We start from the raw sequence: 20,053 nt of genomic DNA on the forward strand, positions 1-20,053 counted from the left end.
AGTTGTAAGTAATGCAGAGTCAGAGGTCAGTATTATGTCATGCAGAATGCAGGGGTCAGTAGTATGTACCGTAGATTTCAGCAGTAAGTAGTATGTAATGCATGGTGCAGAGGTCAGAAGTACATAACATAAAGTGCAGAGGTCAGGAGAAATGAATACGCACCCCCCCCCCCCACCCCCACCAGCACACATACCCCCTTCCAGTACAAGCATCTGCCTCTCTAAGCACAAAATTCCCACAGCACAAATTCCCACATCCTTCTACAATTCACTAACCAGACCCCAAACACATTGGCCTCTGGTACAGCGAGCAAAGTCATGATGTTTCAGATCTGAGGAGGGCACTAGAACTTTTCTCAGCTCTGTAATGCCTATTACCACTCTGATCTGAGGTCTGTGAATCGGAGGGTGGGACCAGGAATTTGCAACTGCCATGGTGGGGTGTGATTTGCCCTTCTCATGGCTAAAAATTACAGGTAGGTGAGAAATGACCTGTTGCTGACAACAAATCTATAGCAAAGACTCATAATATATCATATTAATTATCTATAGATATCTTTTGTATTGCAGCACAAGACAGTAGTGTAAGTGACAGTAGTAGTTTGCCATTGATAGGGTCCAGTTACCCTTGAAGTATAACTAAATGCTAAAAAGTTATTTGTTTTTTTTTAAGTTTTGAATTAAGCGGAGGTGAACTAGAACACCTGTCAGTTTTTATTGCTGTCTGTGTCCCCGTTAGCCTCCGTTCACACTAGGTCGCTCCGACTTAGGGGGCGACCTGTGAAGTCGTGTGCAGCGCGACTTCGGCGCGACTTGCACGGACTTCATAAAATGAATGTCTATGCAAGTCGCCTCCAGGTCGCCCCGAAGTAGTACAGGACCCTTTTTCTAAGTCGGAGCAACTTGTGTCGCTCCTACTAGAACGGCTCCTGTACTACACAATGGGAGCGTAAGGACCGCGACTTGTCAGGCTGACAAGTCGCGGTCCAAGTCGGACTAGTGTGAATGCGGTCTTAGGGAGATTCTCTCTCTATTTGTCCTGTTTACCATTATAATTGAAAGTGAAAGTAAAAGAAAATCCCAAATTTTCGGTTGTCCCCAGATAAGTAATAGAGGGGAAATCTTCCAATGGGGACACTAGTTCTGGTGACCAAGAAATTCCCTTAAATTTCAGGGATTTCCTCTCACTTCCTGTTTGGCTATGGGACAGCAAGGTAATAGGACACAGATGGCGGGGAAAAAAAATCTGACAGGGGTTATAACCCTTCCTTGCTCTATTCAAAATGCAATTAAAAGTTTTGCCCATAGTTCTATTTTAAAGTATATGTAAGCCTTACTCTGTTAAAGTAGAACTACAAATTTAAAATAGTGCCAATCTTAATTGGAAAAAAAGCTTAGAGATCCAAATCAAATTTACCATTGAAAAACTTTTTTTTTATTTGTTAAAAAATTACCTGTTGATCGATTAGAAATTACGAGCTGTCCTGTGTCTTGTGCACTCCTCCTGTGTTATGTCATGGAGAATAGATATATCTCCTAGTTCAAGGATTCCCAAACTACAGCCCTGCAGCTGTTGCAGAACTACAGATCCCATGAGGCATTGTAAAACTCTGACATTCACATACATGACTAGGCATGATGGGCATTGTATTTCCTGAACAACTGGAGGGCAGTTTGGAAACCCCTGTTCTAGTTCATATCGTTGGGCTACAAAACCATAGGTGTCCATGGGGTAGTGATAGAACAGTTGGAGGGTTTAAAGTGGTTGTAAACCTTTTCATATATCCAGTGAAGTGACCGGCCTCGGGTGATGCACAGAGATGAAACAAATCTTCCTACATAGGTTGTTCCTGTTTATCTGTAGTCTTCTGTTCTCTACATCCATTCAAAGTCCAGAACTTATAACGCTTGTCTGAGCAGTCAGAAAAAAAGGCAGTGAAGAGCTGAAATTACACACTACAGAGCTTAGTGAGCAGAGCTCTGACAGCTGATTGGAGGAAAGGGACACACACCCCTTTACACAGCACACAGGAACAGAGCTGAGGTTGTGAATCAACTGGAACTCCCACCCCTGTCACCTTTTTCTCTTGGTGTCAGGAATACTTGTCAGAAAAGATTCATGCTGATAGCACAGGAACGAAGCAGCAGACAGAAATTACACTTAGTGCCCTCAATTGAGACAAGTACACACTATAGATTGAAATGCTTTGTTCATATTTCATGTTTGAGGTTTACAACCACTTTAAGTTATTTTACAAAAGAAAATTGGGCAAGGCTGACACTTTTTAGTTATCAAAACACAGAGTGGGGGGGGGGGGGGATTCAATAAATCTGCTGTGCCACGTTTCTGGCAGTAATTGCTCTTGGTAATATGGTGCACCTAATCCAAAAAACATTTAAGCAGCTTTGTTTATGACAGCGACTTGTGTGCCAAATTCAGGCAGTTCTAATTTGCTCCACTTCTACATTGTGGTGCAAAATCAGCAGAAAATTTAAAACAAAATGCGGGCAGTGTGAATCTCAGGAAAGTGGAGCTAATTAGGATCAACTTACTTGGGGCTTGCAGAGACAGGTTTTGTGAAAGTGTCTCACATGCGTTCTAAAAGTGGCGCAGCAGGCGCCAAATTCAAGTACAAGTTTAAGGTGGCTGAATTTGGAAATGCTTGCTGTGCCACTTTTAGCATGCACCTGAGGCACACAAAATCTGTCTGTGCCAGTCGTTATTATTCCAGGGGATGTGTAGCCAGCCCATAACAAGAACATTGCAACCTAAGCGATTCTGCTGATGCTCATAGTCCTAATGTTATACATAAGTAGTGTTCACATTCACATCGCTATTTTGCAGCAGGATTTGGAAAATATGACCTGTCTGATTTTCTCTTCCTTTCTCCAGCCTTGTAAGGTCTATAGAAGTCTATAGAAAAACATGGAAAAGTATTATTTGTGTGTTTTGAAGCATTGCCAGCCTTATCAAGCCCACTGTTGACTAGTAATGCCCCATATATAAAATGCACTTAAAATGCAGAAAAATTGCACTTTAACCAGTTCTGGACCGGAATGATTTGCCCCCTCAATGACCAGGCCATTTTTTGTGATTCGCCACTGAGTTACTTTAACGGACAGTTGCGCAGTCCTGCGACCCTTTACATAAATAAAAAAGGATGTCCTTTTCCCCACAAATACAGCTTTCTTTTGGTGGTATTTGATCACCTCTGTGATTTTTATTTTTTGCACTATAAACAAAAAAAAAAGCAACATTTCTGAAAAAAAAAACCCAATATTTTTCACATTCTGCTATATAACATTCCCAAAAAAAAAATGTGAAAATTAAAATTTTATATCCTTTCAGGCCAATTTGTATTCTGCTACATATTTTTGGTAAAAAAAAAAAAAAAACAAATCGCAATAAGCGTATTTGTATTTTGATTGGTTTGTGCGAAAGTTATTGTGTCTACAAAGTAGGGGAAAGATTTATGTCATTTTTATTTATTTATTTATATTTTTACTAGTAATGGCAGACATCTGCGATTTTGTGGTGGACAGATCGGACCCCTAACTGACATTTTTGACACTTTTGGGGGAAACAGTGACATTACTACAGTAATCAGTGCTATAAAATTACACTGGCAGGAAAGGAGTTAACCTAGGGGTGATCAAAGGGTTAAGTGTGGGCCTAGGGGAGTGTGTACTAACTGTATGGGAGATGGGCTTGTGAAATGATCATAGAGACCTGTGATCTTATATAGAAGGATCACAGGCAATCTGTGATCATGTCAGAGAGAAGAACGGTCAGCTGTGTTTACAACAGCTGACCGTCCTTCTCTCTCAGCAGGGAGCGATCGCAGGTGCCCAGTGGTAATCGCGGCCACCGACCTGTGCATCGGCATCCCCGCTGCCTAGTGGCTCGCCCCCCAGCATCATGCAGGTGACTGATGTAGGGCTACGCCGGTTCGCGCAGGGGAGGCAGTCTGACGCAGTAAATCTGCGGTGGGCGGTCTTTAAGGTGTTAATTATATAGCTGAAAAAGCAAATCACGAAACGCGTTAGTTGTTTGCTTCTGCTTTTTCCCTGCTGAATTGTGGAGATGTGATTTTAATCAGTATGAACAATAAAGGGGATTTTAGATGTATGGCCAACCACTATTTTTCTGCTTTATTATACAGAGCTCCATCTCTTCGTTCCAAGCAGCTTAATAGAGTGGTGGGGGGGGGGGGGGGGGGGGTTATGGGAGGTAAATATTGTAAGTGCTCCTGGAGTGGTAAGCATTAACTTTAATCTGTTACTTTGCCCTACATGTAGAAAGCCATGTTCATATTAACTTAAAGGGTAACTTCACTTTTGTGGGGAAAAAAATCAGCAAATAAAGAAAAAACAATATAGCGTATACAATTGTGACACGAATCATATTGTAATTGAATGTTATTAAAAATGACCTTTCCTTTTCAGTTTGCAGCTGTTGTAATTTTCTGAAAATGCAATGCAATATGGCAACCTGAAGGTGTTCTGTACACAGAATGTGTACTGACCACACCCCAGAAACATCATTTCCCTCTTGTGTGATTGGCTCATCAATTTTCCCAGAAGTCTGCCTAAGATACAAGTCAGATTTTAGGCATCTCCTGCAACATAAATGTAATTTTTGGCGAGATACTCCCAAAAGGAACACGTCTAAAGGGATGCAGGCCCAGCAGCTTTCCTCATTGGAGCCCTGCAGCTGCCCCAGCTGATAGATAATTATGAAACCACTCTCATTTGACCCATTCAGCACAGAGGCACAGAGGAACAAACAGTGATTTCTTCAGAATAACAAAAGGTTGGAATCTGCAACAAAGGCTGTTATAATCCTTGCAATGTACAGAGATCACCCAGAGGGGAATGTTTTTTCTCAACAAAAGTGGAGTTACGCTTTAAGGCCCAGCCTATACAGTGGAATGAAACAGTGCAGTTAATGTAATACTGTATAAGAGAAAGTTAAACATATTTAAACATATTTAGAAGAACCAGAACCAGATTCAGCAAGCTTTTGTTTAGGGTTCTGTGCAGGACTGCAGCCTCTTGTTATGTGACTGTGCACACACTATTATATAGACTTACAGAAATTATACAGACTTTATACTCTCACTTTTTGTATATCTCTGATACGCAACAACACCTTTTTTGCGATTTTGCACTTCAAAATGAAATAATGTGACTGGCTACTTACCATTTATATTACAACCTCTAATGTTCTTAATTTCCATAAACAATCCCCCAATAATACATTATTACATTGGCTTCAATACTTATTGATAATGAGACGTCTATACATTTTTTTTTTTTCCATAGGGCATCTCAGTTATTTTTTTGCAGCTTCACGAAAGCTGAGGAAAAAAAGGAATTCCTAGGAGCAGACTGGGAATGACTGAGATATCACAGAACGCTTTGATAAAATGTGTTTTAACAGAGCATCAAGTTGATGTGTTAGTAAATGTAGTGGTGATCTTGTCATTGCCAAGAGTCATGAATGCTGGTAGTTTCCTGTGCATGCTGGGAATATGCAAAGCATGCTGGGAGCTTCCAAGGCCTTTCTATGAAGACATTTGCAATGATGGACCAGTCATGGCCAAGCATCTGTTTTCCAGATGTCATCCTGGCATTTCAGTGCAGCGAGAGTCTGGGTGTGCGACTTGGTCCATTAATATCTGTAGAAAGAGAGAGTTGTGTGTTTATAAATTCAGCTTTCATAAACTTCCTGTATAAATTCTGATCGGTTCTGTATGGTGCTTATATTTAGCTATGGGATCTGAATGCAAGTTAATCTGCATGCTGAATCAATTTTAAAAATGAAGGGAGATTTAAAGGAAAGTTTGCTGTTCAATATTATTTTACTATTTTTTAAGCTAATACATTTTAAAACAAATGTTTTAAATCTGTATTTTATGCGATATATAAAATCTTTGTTTTTCAAATAAACATATAATACATGATAAAGGATTCCAAGAGCACAATGGGTTAGCGAAAGCGCAGCACATGAAGTTCCCTTCAAGGCATTCTGTCTCTCATGGAAACTTTAGAAATAAAGGAGAAATCAGCCGCCACACACCACCAGCTGCTAGGAAGATTAATCCTTTATTAACATACGTCAAAGGTACACAGGATACAGATATAGACGCGTTTCACACTTTCAAAGGGCTGGAAGATTAATCCTTTATTACCATACGTCAAAGGTACACAGGATACAGAGATAGACGCGTTTCACACTTTCAAAGGGCTGGAAGATTAATCCTTTATTGATATATGTCAAAGGTACACAGGATACAGAGATAGACGCGTTTCACACTTTCAAAGGGCTGGAAGATTAATCCTTTATTGATATATGTCAAAGGTACACAGGATACAGAGATAGACGCGTTTCACACTTACAAAATGCTGGAAGATGAATCCTTTATTAACATACGTCAAAGGTACACAGGATACAGAGATAGGCGCGTTTCACACTTTCAAAGGGCTGGAAGATGAATCATTTATTAACATACGTCAAAGGTACACAGGATACAGAGATAGACGCGTTTCACACTTTCAAAGGGCTGGAAGATTAATCCTTTATTACCATACGTCAAAGGTACACAGGATACAGAGATAGACGCATTTCACACTTTCAAAGGGCTGGAAGATTAATCCTTTATTGATATATGTCAAAGGTACACAGGATACAGAGATAGACACGTTTCACACTTACAAAATGCTGGAAGATGAATCCTTTATTTACATACATCAAAGGTACACAGGATACAGAGATAGACGCGTTTCACACTTACAAAGGGCTGGAAGATGAATCATTTATTAACATACGTCAAAGGTACACAGGATACAGAGATAGACGCGTTTCACACTTACAAAGGGCTGGAAGATGAATCATTTATTAATATACGTCAAAGGTACACTGGATACAGAGATAGACGCGTTTCACACTTTCAAAGGGCATGAAGATTAATCCTTTATTACCATACGTCAAAGGTACACAGGATACAGAGATAGACGCATTTCACACTTTCAAAGGGCTGGAAGATTAATCCTTTATTGATATATGTCAAAGGTACACAGGATACAGAGATAGACACGTTTCACACTTAAAAATTGCTGGAAGATGAATCCTTTATTTACATACGTCAAAGGTACACAGGATACAGAGATAGACGCGTTTCACACTTTCAAAGGGCTGGAAGATGAATAATTTATTAATATACGTCAAAGGTACACAGGATACAGAGATAGACGCGTTTCACACTTTCAAAGGGCTGGAAGATGAATCATTTATTAACATACTTCAAAGGTACACAGGATACAGAGATAGACGCGTTTCACACTTTAAAAGGGCTGGAAGATGAATCCTTAATTAATATACCCATTAGATTGTAAGCTCTTCTGAGCAGAGCCCTCTAAATCCTCTTGTATTTTATTGTATTGTATATGTACTGTCTCTCTCTATTATTGTAAAGCGCTGCGTAAATTGCTGGCGCTATAGAAATCCTTAATAATAATAATAATAATATACGTCAAAGGTACACAGGATACAGAGATAGACGCGTTTCACACTTTCAAAGGGCTGGAAGATTAATCCTTTATTGATATATGTCAAAGGTACACAGGATACAGAGATAGACGCGTTTCACACTTACAAAGTGCTGGAAGATGAATCCTTTATTAACATACGTCAAAGGTACACAGGATACAGAGATAAACGCGTTTCACGCTTTCAAAGTGCTGGAAGATGAATCCTTTATTAACATGCATTAAAGGTAGACAGGATACAGAGATAGACGCGTTTTAAAGTTTCAAAGTGCTGGAAGATGAATCCTTTATTAACATACATCAAAGGTAGACAGGATACAGAGATAGATACATTTCACACTTTCAAAGTGCTGGAAGATGAATCCTTTATTAACATACGTCAAAGGTACACAGGATACAGAGATAGACGCGTTTTAAAGTTTCAAAGTGCTGGAAGATGAATCCTTTATTAACATACATCAAAGGTACACAGGATACAGAGATAAACGCGTTTCACACTTTCAAAGTGCTGGAAGATGAATCCTTTATTAACATACGTCAAAGGTACTCTGGATACAGAGATAGACGCGTTTCACACTTTCAAAGTGCTTGTTCACAAGAACTTTGAAAGTGTGAAATGCATCTATCTCTGTATCCTGTGTACCTTTGACGTATGTTAATGAAGGATTCATCTTCCTAGCAGCTGGTGGTGTGCGGCCGATTTCTCCTTCATTTCTACTATTGCAGCGGTGGCGAGCCGGGGGGCCAGCCCCCTCAGCACCAGGATTGCTCACCTAAGCGGTGGTTGTCTTCTCATTTTTATCATTGAAACTTTGCATGGGCCCATCCAATAGGAATGAGTCACTCATTCACCAGTGTTTAAATTTCAGTTTGAGCTATTGAGCTCTGTAAAAAAAAAACAAAGAAACAGGCTTTTACAATAACAAAAACCAACAACAAAGGGTATCTAACACCAAAACGTTTTTTTTTTTCAGTTCTGGATAGCGTAGTGAGGAGTTGGAAACTCTGTCAGCTTTTTGCTGCTGTCTATGTCCCTGTTGGAGACATTCATCCTCTATGTTTGTCCTGTAAACCGTCATCACCAGAACTGAAACAAAGGAGAATCCAAAGTTTTAAAGGGGAAGTAATCCAATGACAACTATCAAAGAGGAAATTATTCTCACTTTGCAGAGATTTTATCTTGCTCTCTGTTGTGTCACTGGGAGAGCAAGTGAGGGCTTGCAGCCAGAGAGAGCATTTTTAGAAGAGGCTCAGCTTTGGCAGCCCCTGCAATTTTCTTATTGCCAGTTTAATTTTTGGGGCATGCAGCATTTACCTAGAGTTAGCAGTGGTTACTAATATAAGGAAATGTTTCAAATAAGTTAAATAAATGTTTATGTAAATGTCAAAAAACAAATAAATGTTTATTGACCCCATTTCTGCCTGCTGCCTGGACGGATGCTTTGCCTGTTTGATGACCATGTCTTTGCCTGTGGCCTGAGCTGACCTACCTGCACATCCCCCTGCATATTTACAGAGAATAGCGCACACATGCAAAAGAAATGACTATCAAATATAAAGGCAATCAATAAATAAAAATGGGGATTTAGTCCCACCATATGGCCATATCGTGCTCAAGCCCACCACTACTTCAAAATACTGCACATCCCCCTGACTACATTCCTCCGAGACACTAGGCCAATAAACATGGCATTTCTGGGGGAAGCCACCTAACAGTAAGCTAGACTTGCTAGGCTTGGAACTGGGACTGTTATAGGTGATGCCACACTAAGCTATATTCCCTGACCACCCGTATAGAGGTGACTATTACAGTACATTGGTTTTGACACAATTGGTTGATTTGTGTGATACAGTATATAATCAGCCTAGGCAGTGAAAAAGTCTTACACATGTAGTATTGCCAATTTGCCATTCTTGGTAAGAGTAGCAGAATATCTATTGGGATGAAGTTCTAAGTATGCCCATGCTGTTTATAATAAATATCTTAATAAATTGCCACATTTGTGTAAAAAATAAATTTTAATTTTCTTTCTGCATTTTCCGAAAACTTGTGGCATAAAAATAAAGTCTCACTATGCCTCTTAACCACTTAAGCCCCGGAAGATTTTACCCCCTTCCTGACCAGGGGGTTTTTTTGCGATTTTTTACTGCGTGATTTTAACGGACAATTGCGCAGTCGTGCAACGCTGTACCTAAACAAATTTCACGTCCTTTTTTTCCCACAAACAGAGCTTTCTTTTGGTGGTATTTGATCACCTGTGCGATTTTTTGATCATGCGCTATAAACAAAAAAAGTGAGTAAATTTTGCAAAAATAGCAATATTTTTCACATTTTTTATATGAAATTACCCCCAAAAAAATGTAAAAATCAACATTTTTTAACATTTTCGGCAAATTTGTTTTATGCTACATATGTTTGGTAAAAAAAATCACAAAAAGCGTATTTTGATTGGTTTGCGCAAAAGTTATTGCGTTTACTAACAAAGGGAAAGATTTTTGTCATTTTTGGTGTTTTTTTAACACGTAATGGCGGCGATCTTCGATTTTTTTGCGGTACTGCGACATTGCGGCGGACAGATCAGACCCTTGACTGACATTTTTGACACTTTTGGGGTTACCAGTGACATTTCTACAGTAATCAGTGCTATACATATGCACTGTTACTGTAAAAATGACACTGGCAGGGAAGGGGTTAACTGTATTGGAGAGGGAGGGGTTAAGTGTGTCCTAGGGGCGTGTTTCTAACTGTGATGGGACATGTGTACTATTGTAAAAACAGAGATCAACGGTTCTACATAGTAGAACCGTCTGATCTCCATTTTTACACAGAGGAGAATGACAGGCGGCTTGTTTACATAAGCCGCCCGCCTTTCTCTCGCTCTACCGACGATCGTAGGGTCACACGCGCGGACTCCTCCATGAACTAGCCGGGGCGGGCGCGCACCTCAGCGGGCGCACGCTCGCCCGCTATTGGCTCACAAACCGGTCACAGGCTAGTGACGTATAGGGATGATCGAACTTTTGAAAAGTTCGTTTCGGCCAGAACATCCGAACTTCCCGAAAGTTCGGCCCGGATTTCAGAACCCCATTGAGATCAATGGGACCCGAACTTCGGTAATCAAAAAACACAATTTTTAAGCCCTAAAACCCAATAAATGCCCCTAAAAAGTGCCTAGGGTTCTGGGTCATGCCCCATTAACTATTAATCACACAAAAAAAAGTTCTTAAAAATTGTCATTTTTGATAAAAAAGCCAATTATTGAAAAAATAAAAAAAAAAAAAAGAGAGATTTTTTTTGATTTTGACTTTGGATTTATTATCTGGGGCGTCTAAAAGGTGTACATGTGAAGTTTCAGCTCTGTAGCATGTCCAGAACCATAAAAAAAAGATTGTTTGTATTAGAACACTTTCAGATCACCAATATGGCTTCTCGGTTTGCACAGCACCTTACCGCTTTAATAGCAGGCATTTTTTTGGGTTCTTTAGAGTCAGAAAAAACATCTGAAACACACCATTTTTTTTTTTTTTTTTACGCTAGCGGTTTTTTTGGCATTTTTTTGGGGTTCTTTTGAGGCAGGCAAAACATCTTAACTTGTGTATAGTGGTATAGATACACACATAATTATATGTATATAGACACCTAGCCATATATAGGTGTGATAGTAGCAGAAATATATTACTGTAAATGATTTCATTAGCGCAAGCATATATTTCTGCTACTATCACACCTATATATGTCTAGGTGTGTATATAAATATATGTATGTGTGTATATACACCATTATACACAAGTTCTGATGTTTTGCCTGCCTCCAAAACCCCCCAAAAAATGCCAGCAAAAACACACCTGGGCATTTTTTATTGACGCTAGCGTCTTTTTGGCATTTTTTTGGGTTCTTTTGAGGCAGGCAAAACATCTGAACTTGTGTATAGTGGTATATATACACACATAATTATATGTATATAGACACCTAGCCATATATAGGTGTGATAGTAGCAGAAATATATTACTGTAAATGATTTCATTAGCGCAAGCATATATTTCTGCTACTATCACACCTATATATGTCTAGGGGTATATATACAGACATATATGTGTATATATACCCCCTATACACATGTTCAGATGTCATATCTGACATCAAACATGTCCTCAAAAAAGCACTGACAGTGGCAACCCCTGCAGCATGAAAAATGCTTGCTGGTGAGAAGCCATATTCCTGTCCCGAAGCAACTCAGAGAAATGATCATTTCTCTATAGCGGTCACCCTGCTATGGAAGGGTTTTATCACCCTGCCATAGCAGTTACTGCCAGTTAACCCTACACTACACTACGGTCCCCTTACACTTAACACTTTCCCTACAGAAACTAAATTTTTTAAGCTAACTTAAGTGTAAAGGAGCACTCTAACTACACTAGATATCCCTTTCCTCACACTAATAAATGCTAAATGACACTTTTAAAGTAAAATTAACAGAACTGCTTCCACTCTCTTCCATGTCCAGTATAACAATGCTAGGAATATGGCGGGGGCTATCTTATATACTGGGGGGCGTATTCACTAATGATTGGTCTAGGGACCTCCTAGTCACTCCAATCACATTCCTAGCATTCTCCTGCCCCCTCAATTGGCTTTTGCTAATGGTTCTGGTCCAATCACGGGCTTTTAAAGCCCATTTCCTGAAGCATTGCATTTTGGTCGGTTCTGGTTGCCGAATTCCGAACTTTTTGGGCAAAAAGTTCTAAATTCGGCCGAACCTCGAACACCCAATGTTCGGGCCGAACCGATGGTGGCCCCGAACCGTTCGATCACCCCTAGTGACGTATATATACGTCACTTTGCCTGGCCGGGGGTTAACCGCCGCAGTATATCTACTTGCGGCGGTTGGCAAGCGGTTAAAAAATACCTTGGGGTGTTTACTCTCCAAAATATGGTGATTTTGTGGGTGTTTCCACTATTCTGGCTCTCCATAAATATGATACATAGTCAAGAAATTAGATTGTATTTGTAATTTATGCCACTAGAACACCCGAAGGTGCTTCCTTGGATTTTGGACCCTTCCATTTGGTTAGGCTGTGAAAAAGTCTCACACATGTGGTATCATCATTCTCGAAGAAGTAGCAGAATGTGTTTTGTGGTGTAATTATAAGTATGCCTATGCTGTGTGTTAGAATATTCTTATTGATTGACAACTTTGTGTACACTTGTGGTGAAAATGACATTTTCAAAAGACTCACTATTCACACTTTCAAAAATATCTTGGAGTGTTTGCTCTAAAAAAAAAAAATAATTTTTTGGGCATTTCTACTGTCCTAGTACTCCAGGACCTCCAAATCTGTGATAGGTGGTCAGGAAATTAGATGCATAATGTATGCTCCTTTAAAGCCCCTCTTTGTATCTAGGCTGTAAAAAAGTCTTACACACGTGGTATCCCCATACTCAGGTGACATGGCAGAATGTGTTCTGGGGTGTAATCCTGTGTGTAAGCAATAAGTTGTTAAACTGGCAACTTTGTGAAAAAAAAAAAAAACATTTTATTTAATTTTATTTTCCAAGAAATTGTGACAAAAAAATGTACAACTTCAAAAATGTACAATGTCTCTTACTAAATACCTTGGACTGTCTACTTTTCAAAAAGGGGTAATTTGGGGGGTATTTGTACTGACCTGGTATTTTAGAACCTCAAGAATAGGTTGAATAACACCTGACACTAGAAGCTTATAATGTAACTTAATTATTGTTAACTGAGCCCTACTCATCCTTGTCTAGAGGATGATGGGGGGTGTCGGCGACTCGCGGCTTGGTGACATTGTTCCCCTAGGGGTTTCTGAGCTGGGGTAGTTCGACGCCTCTCTTCTCCTCCCTTCATCAGAATAAACCATATTAAACTTTTACATGTATAATGCAAATGCACTCCGGTACAAAGCTTATAACTATTGTTTGAATACTGTTACGTTCATTATTGGAAAATGTTCTACCTTGTTGTTATTTTCTGATATCACACTTTGTTTGATGTGATTTTCTGTTTTTCACTTATATTTGAAATTCAATAAAAATGATTGATTGAAAAAAAAGAATAGGATAGGCAGTAGGTACAGGCTTTATCAATTTTCAAATATAAAGTATATTTACCATAGTTTGTAGACTCTTAAACTTTCACACAAACTAATTATCGTACACTGATTTGGGTTATTTTTACAAAAGAAATGTAGTTTTGGCCTAAATTATAAAGAAAGATTATTTATTTGCAAAATTCTATTACAGAAATTAAGAAAATTTGTTTTTTACACAGTATAGCAAAAAAAAAAAAAAAAACAGTGGTGATTAAATACAACTGAGAGAAAGCTCTGTCTTAAAAAATGGGTACAGTGTTGCATGGCTTTGTAATTGTAATTTAAAATGTAACAGCACTGAAATCTGAAAATTGTCATGGGCATAAAGGAGAAGAAAGTGTCCAGTATTGAAGTAGTTAAGTTAGTGACAGGATCTCTGTAAATTCTAAATTTTAATATCCATCAGTTATCTGTACAACCCCCGACATGCAAATCTCATCACTCTTTGGGGAAAATAAACCTTTGCAACCTTGCATTACACCAGTAGTGGTTAGCAGGCAATGTTCATGTAATAGGTCAGGACTTGTCATTGGTATCAGTTCATATTGACAGCATATTTGACAGGCTATACACAGCTTAAAAGCACCGTTGAGATAACACAAACATAGTGTGTCTCCAGCAATGTGATACTTTGTGTTTTGGGAGTTCCTGAGATATGCATGAAAACTTCAGCAGTAACATAAATAACTCTAGATAATGACTCAAGTAAAGATCACCTGTCATTAGACGAACCAATACATTTTTTTTTACAAAGCAAATGTGTGCTAACTCCAGGTTAGGTTATTCAAAGCGGTGTCCAATATTCTATAAACAGCACTATAAAAAAAATGACAAAATATGTTTTTCAAGATGAAGAACTCGCTAAAATAGTTGCTAAAGATGTTTTGATGCTGCTAAAAGCCAGGAAACTTTTCTTTTGTCAAGAAGTTCTCAGAGTTCAAAGGTAAAGAGAACCTGCCATTTTGGAAAAAGTGACAGGCTCTCTTAATAGTCCTTCCCCCACCCACTGTTACCAACCTTCCCCATTCTCTGATCCAATTAGCTCAGGACTGGAAGAACATGTGACCTCCTCCCCTTCCTCCTAGGGTGCCGTGGGCTGCCAATTGCCAAGCCTGAGGTCATTAAACCAATGTAAGCTCAGTCACTGACCAATACAAAGCTTAAGCTGGCCAAAAACAAGTAGAATTTTGTTTAAAAAATTTAGAATTTGGAGCTTTGTTTAATTTTCCAACAGCCAGTGGGGTCAAATCGACAATTGTTTTTGACTGTGGAGATGAAAACAATAAGAGGATGATGGTGATGAAATGTTTTTCTTGAACAACTTGAATTCTAGCAGCAAATATAGTTTTCGTTCTGGAAATTAATTCCAAACTTGAATGACAATATCAAATTATCAAATTTACTGACAAGATTTTTCATGTGAATGTTTGTACAAAAATCTACCAGTGTATGGCCAGCTTTACATATCGAATAGATCAGGGTTCTCCAAACTTTTTAAACAAAGGGCCACTTTACTGTCCTTCAAACTTTGAAGGGGGCTGGACTGTGGCCAGAGAGAGTAGAAAATGCCCCAGCGTCAATAAGAGTAAAGCCCCATTATTGATGTCAGTGGGAAGATTAGTGCCCCATCACTGGTGTCCAGTGGGAGGAATAGTGTCCAATCATTGGGGTTAATGGGAGGCATAGTGTCCCATCATTGGTATCAGTGGGAGGAAAAGTGCCCCATCATTGGTATTAGTGGGAAGAACAGGGCCCTATCATTGGTTTCCAGTGAAAGGAATAGGGCCCCATCATTGGTGTCAGTGGGGGGGAATAGTGCCCCATCATTGGTGTCAGTAGGGGGTATTGCCCCATCATTGGTATCAGGGGAAGAAATGGTGCCCCATCATTGGTGTCAGTCAGAAGAATAGTGCCCCATTGTTAGTATCAGGGGAAGGAATAGAGCCCCATAATTGGCCTCAGGGGAAGGAATAGTGCCCCATAATTGGCCGCAGGGGACGGAATAGTGGCCCATCATTAGTGTCAGTGGGAAGAATAGTGCCCTGTAGTTGGTGTCAGTGGGAGGAATTGTGTCCTATTGTTGGTATCAATGATAGGAATTATGCCCCGTTGTTGTTGTCAGTGGGAGGAATAGTGGAAAAGTGCCCCAAGGGCCAGATAAAGGCAAGCAAAGGGCCACATTTGGCCCTAAGGTGGCATTTGGAGACCATTGAATAAGATGAGCATAGAAGTACAGAAGGGCGGTGAAAGTAGATATCAGAAGGTAGAGGGCAAAGTAAGAGCCCTTGTCGACAGACTTTGGGCTTGTGTTTAGGGCATAGATTTAGCACCAGTTTGAGACACTTTTGAGATCATTCAGAATTCATTGACATGTTCATTTAACATGCAGGTAACATGCAGTTTTGCAAAGACTTCCATGGTAATTTACAACCATCCGAAAAGAACAAAAGCCTGTGAACACAAGTCGTAATAGATTACCTTCAAATAAAGTCTTCTAAGGTTCCTATAATTTCTGTAGGCACTGTACAGTAAACCCCCCTCCATTGCGGGGGTTACGTTCCGGACCCAGCCGCGAAAAGTGAAAATCCGCGAAATAGAAAAACCCTATTGTAGGCATGTTTTTTTTACTGTCACTGTATGTGTAAAAGCATTTTAAGGTCTTTAAACACACTTTTAAAACAATAGAAACTCATTTAAACACATAAAAGATACTGAGAGACATAGCAAGAGCTATGGAAAACACAAACATTTTTCATTTTTAATGATTTATATAGTAAAATAACATTACAGAAAAAACACAATATACCGTGACCGCAAAAACTGAACCGCGATGGAGCGGGGGTTTACTGTATTATTATAGAATAGGTAGATATTGTGCATGGTTTCCAGTTCCCAAAGTACTCCTCCAAATGGATTTAATGTATATTTTAGTAAAGGAATGGGAAAAGTTCCATTTATAAGCATTTGAGACAAATGGTTGTCTTGGAAGGTTTCCCTGGCAAGTTGTCTATACAATAATAGATATTTTTTTCCATTTAGTCTACAGTTTTTCTCCATCCACTCTATACAGGGCTGATCTGATTGGATGTGGCTGCTGTTCAGACAACAGTGTTCCGCCTGACTCCTTTGATTTTTTCAATTGGAGAACGCCTGATGTGATGGGGCCACCCACAAAGTGAATTTTGATTAATTCAACAGAACCCGGACGAAATTTGCTCTGTGTATGGCCAGCTTTAGGAAACCCTCCTGTTCTGTTCTGAGATTTGAGGGGTAATATCTTGTTTTAGTTTGTTGCAGGAAATACACACTTCTAAAGTACATGTCTGGAAGGGACACATGGTGGTCAGGGGAGGACTGGGCCAGGGGGCAAGGGGGCAATTGCCCCCTGGACCGCTCTGATGCCCTGTGAAAAGGCTGCACTGCTTCTGCCACAGACATGCCTAAAGGATTACTGGTGAAGAGAAGCAAAACGTCCCTGCCGATGACCTACTGAGTGTGGGATGAAGACAAGGACAAAGCACAGGCCTCCCCCCCCCCAGTATGGATGGTGTAAACTGTGTCTGAGCAGAGGCTGGTTCCATGCCCCATTGGAGACTCCTCTGCCACGGCCAGCCCCAACCGAGCTGTCCCAGCTCCCCCCAACCTCCCCCTGCTGGCCAGGTTGGGAACCCGGATTCAGCCGGTAAGTAGAGAGAATCTGGACCCAGGCTTCAGCGTGGAATGGGGGTCAAGAGGAGGATTGGGAGAGTGGGGGGGGGGGTGAGGGAAAGTGGGAGAGGGGCCCAGTCGCTGCACCATGGGCCTCTGGTTTGTACTTGCCAGTCTGCCCCTGATGGTGGTCATTTGTTGCACTGGCCATTGGTGTAACTAGAAATCAAAGGGCCCAACAGCAAAATGTTAAATGGGGACAGCAACAGTGGTGGTGGTGGCCAATAAAGCACTTCTTGTTTCACCCCTGAACACTGGTCATTAGTGGCAGATGGTCTAGACTTCACACCCTATCTTCAGATATCAGCAGTGAAACAGAGTGTGGACATTGTCTGCCTTTTCTCATTTCATCACCATTATGAATTGCTGTATGAGTAATTTTGCTGTCACCATGAACATTATGGCTGGAATGTGTTAGTGTTTACAAATGTGTGACACTGCTGTATCTGGAGTATAAAAGTACTGTGTGGTACATGATAAGACAAGATACCAGACAGCAGTCTAAGTGTGTTTCCTCTGTATCCCCACAGGCCTCAGCCCATTTAATCCTCTTTCTCCATGTCTTCTAAAAAAAATCAACTTATATACACTGAAAACCTATGTGTTTTGCTGGAATTGTGGTCTGTAAAGTATTTATCAGCATAAACATAGGCTTCTTAGGTGCTATATGATAGTGAGAGCAGCACCCCTCCAAACACACAGCCTATGGAAGAAGTAGTGTTAAGGCTCCGTTCACATGTAGGCGTTTTGGGGCGTTTTTGGGGAGTTTTTCTGCTCTAGGATCAGCTCTCAAAATGCCCAACAAGACAAATCCTACTCATTTCAATGGCCCCTGTTCACATCTGAGCGTTTTGACGCTGTGAGCAAAACGCCCAACGCTCAAAAAAGTACATGAACTTCTTTTTGGGCAGATTACAGGCGTTTTCCATTGGTCTCTATTCAATCTAAAAACGCCTGCACAAAAAACGCCTGTAAATCGCTGTAAAAATCGTGGTAAAATCACGGTAAAAAACGCGCGAAAACACTAGGCTCTGGTGTGAATGTAGCCTAAAGGAACGGTCAGAAGATGTCCTTTCTTTGACAGTTACTTATTTAGCTGGAGAGCAATAACAATTTTTATTTTGCACAGTGAACTGGGGCTGTCTATTGTGCCTGATTTGTAACTAGTTATGAGCTAAGGTTTTGGCCAAATTGGGCCTGAACCTTAGCTATTACATGATATCAGGCTGCTGGCCGGGGAATTCTCCATCCATCCTGCAGCCACATGTAATAACGGGCAGGGATGCTGGTGGACACATTGACCTAATATGGACACATAGACATTTTTGGCCAATGTCATTGTACAAATATGCAGCTCTGGGAGGGAATTCCCTGGAACCAACTGATTGAGTTGGTAACCTGCTATCATGTGAGGGCTTCCCACAAGTTCAGGCCACAACTGGATTCAGCCCAAACGGGGCGTGGCCTGGCGCAGCATGTAAGAGGACGTGTGTGAGTGGAGCTCCGCCGGACCGATCTCCTATAACGCTGATCCTGCAGCCCTACGGGCACGTTAATCCTCCCTATACCTCTCGCACATCCGCGGCACTTACCTCCTCATGTCCCCGCCGAAGGAAGGCTCCGAAGCCGCGGCAAATTGGCTGCATTCCGGAGACTGGAGAAGCAGGCCCCGATCCAAGATGGCGCCAGCTCGACTCCGGAGGTGGGGACAGCTGAGGGCCCTGCTACATCCAGGGTATTGGAGGCGATTTCTACGTGCCAGACCACGCTGACATCTAAAATCGAGGAGGTAAAGGATTCAGCCCAAACCTTAGCAGAAAGCAGTCACATGACAGCAGGTTGCCAACCCAATCAGCTTTGGCCAGGAAATTCTCCACCCCGCAGCCACATGTAATCAAGGACGGAGATGCTGATAACATCATTGACCTAATAAGGCCACATGACCATATTTGGCCAATGGCATTGACCCAATATGCGGCTATCTATGGGGGAATTTCCTGGCCACAGCTGATTGGGCCGATGGCCTGTTACCAAGTGGCATCTTCCCACGGGTTCGGGTCAAAGTTGAGTTCAACCTGTACCTTAGTTTATCCCTATTCATAAACTTCAAATCCTCTGAAAAGAGAAACAGGGACACCATTTAGAGCAAACTATGTTGGCAAATGACACTAACACCAGTTACGTGGACCATAAAGAACATGGCAAAAAGGATTGGTTAAAAATCCCAAGTGCTTTTTTCACCTCTCTTTTTTTATACTGGATCCTTTATACTGGTTTTTATTTATTACTGGAACAAATGCAATAATTTAGAGGTTAGATGAAAATTTTAATCTGTAGAACAGCTTTGGTGGTTTAATAGTACATTTTTTTTATATAAACTTAAAAGACAGAAGAAAAAGAGGGATGAATGAGGACAGATTGCTTCCAAAAGAAGGATTATCCCTACAGATAAGGGGGCTTTAGGAGCTGTGCTTGCAATGTACATGTATCTTTGACTATCACTTCTTTTTTTTTTTCAATAGAAAACCTAAAGTGTAATTTCAGCTAGCACATATTTAAAAGTGTATCTAAAGTAAAAACTTTTTTTTTTAGATTTGGAAAGATTAAGGAAGGATTAGAACCCCTGTAAAGTTTTTATAGCTGTTTGTGATCCTTCTGGGTAGATTCACTCTCACTATGG

This window comes from Pelophylax lessonae (assembly GCF_965119305.1).
Source record: "Pelophylax lessonae genome assembly, chromosome: 8".
Classification (NCBI taxonomy): Eukaryota; Metazoa; Chordata; class Amphibia; order Anura; family Ranidae; genus Pelophylax; species Pelophylax lessonae.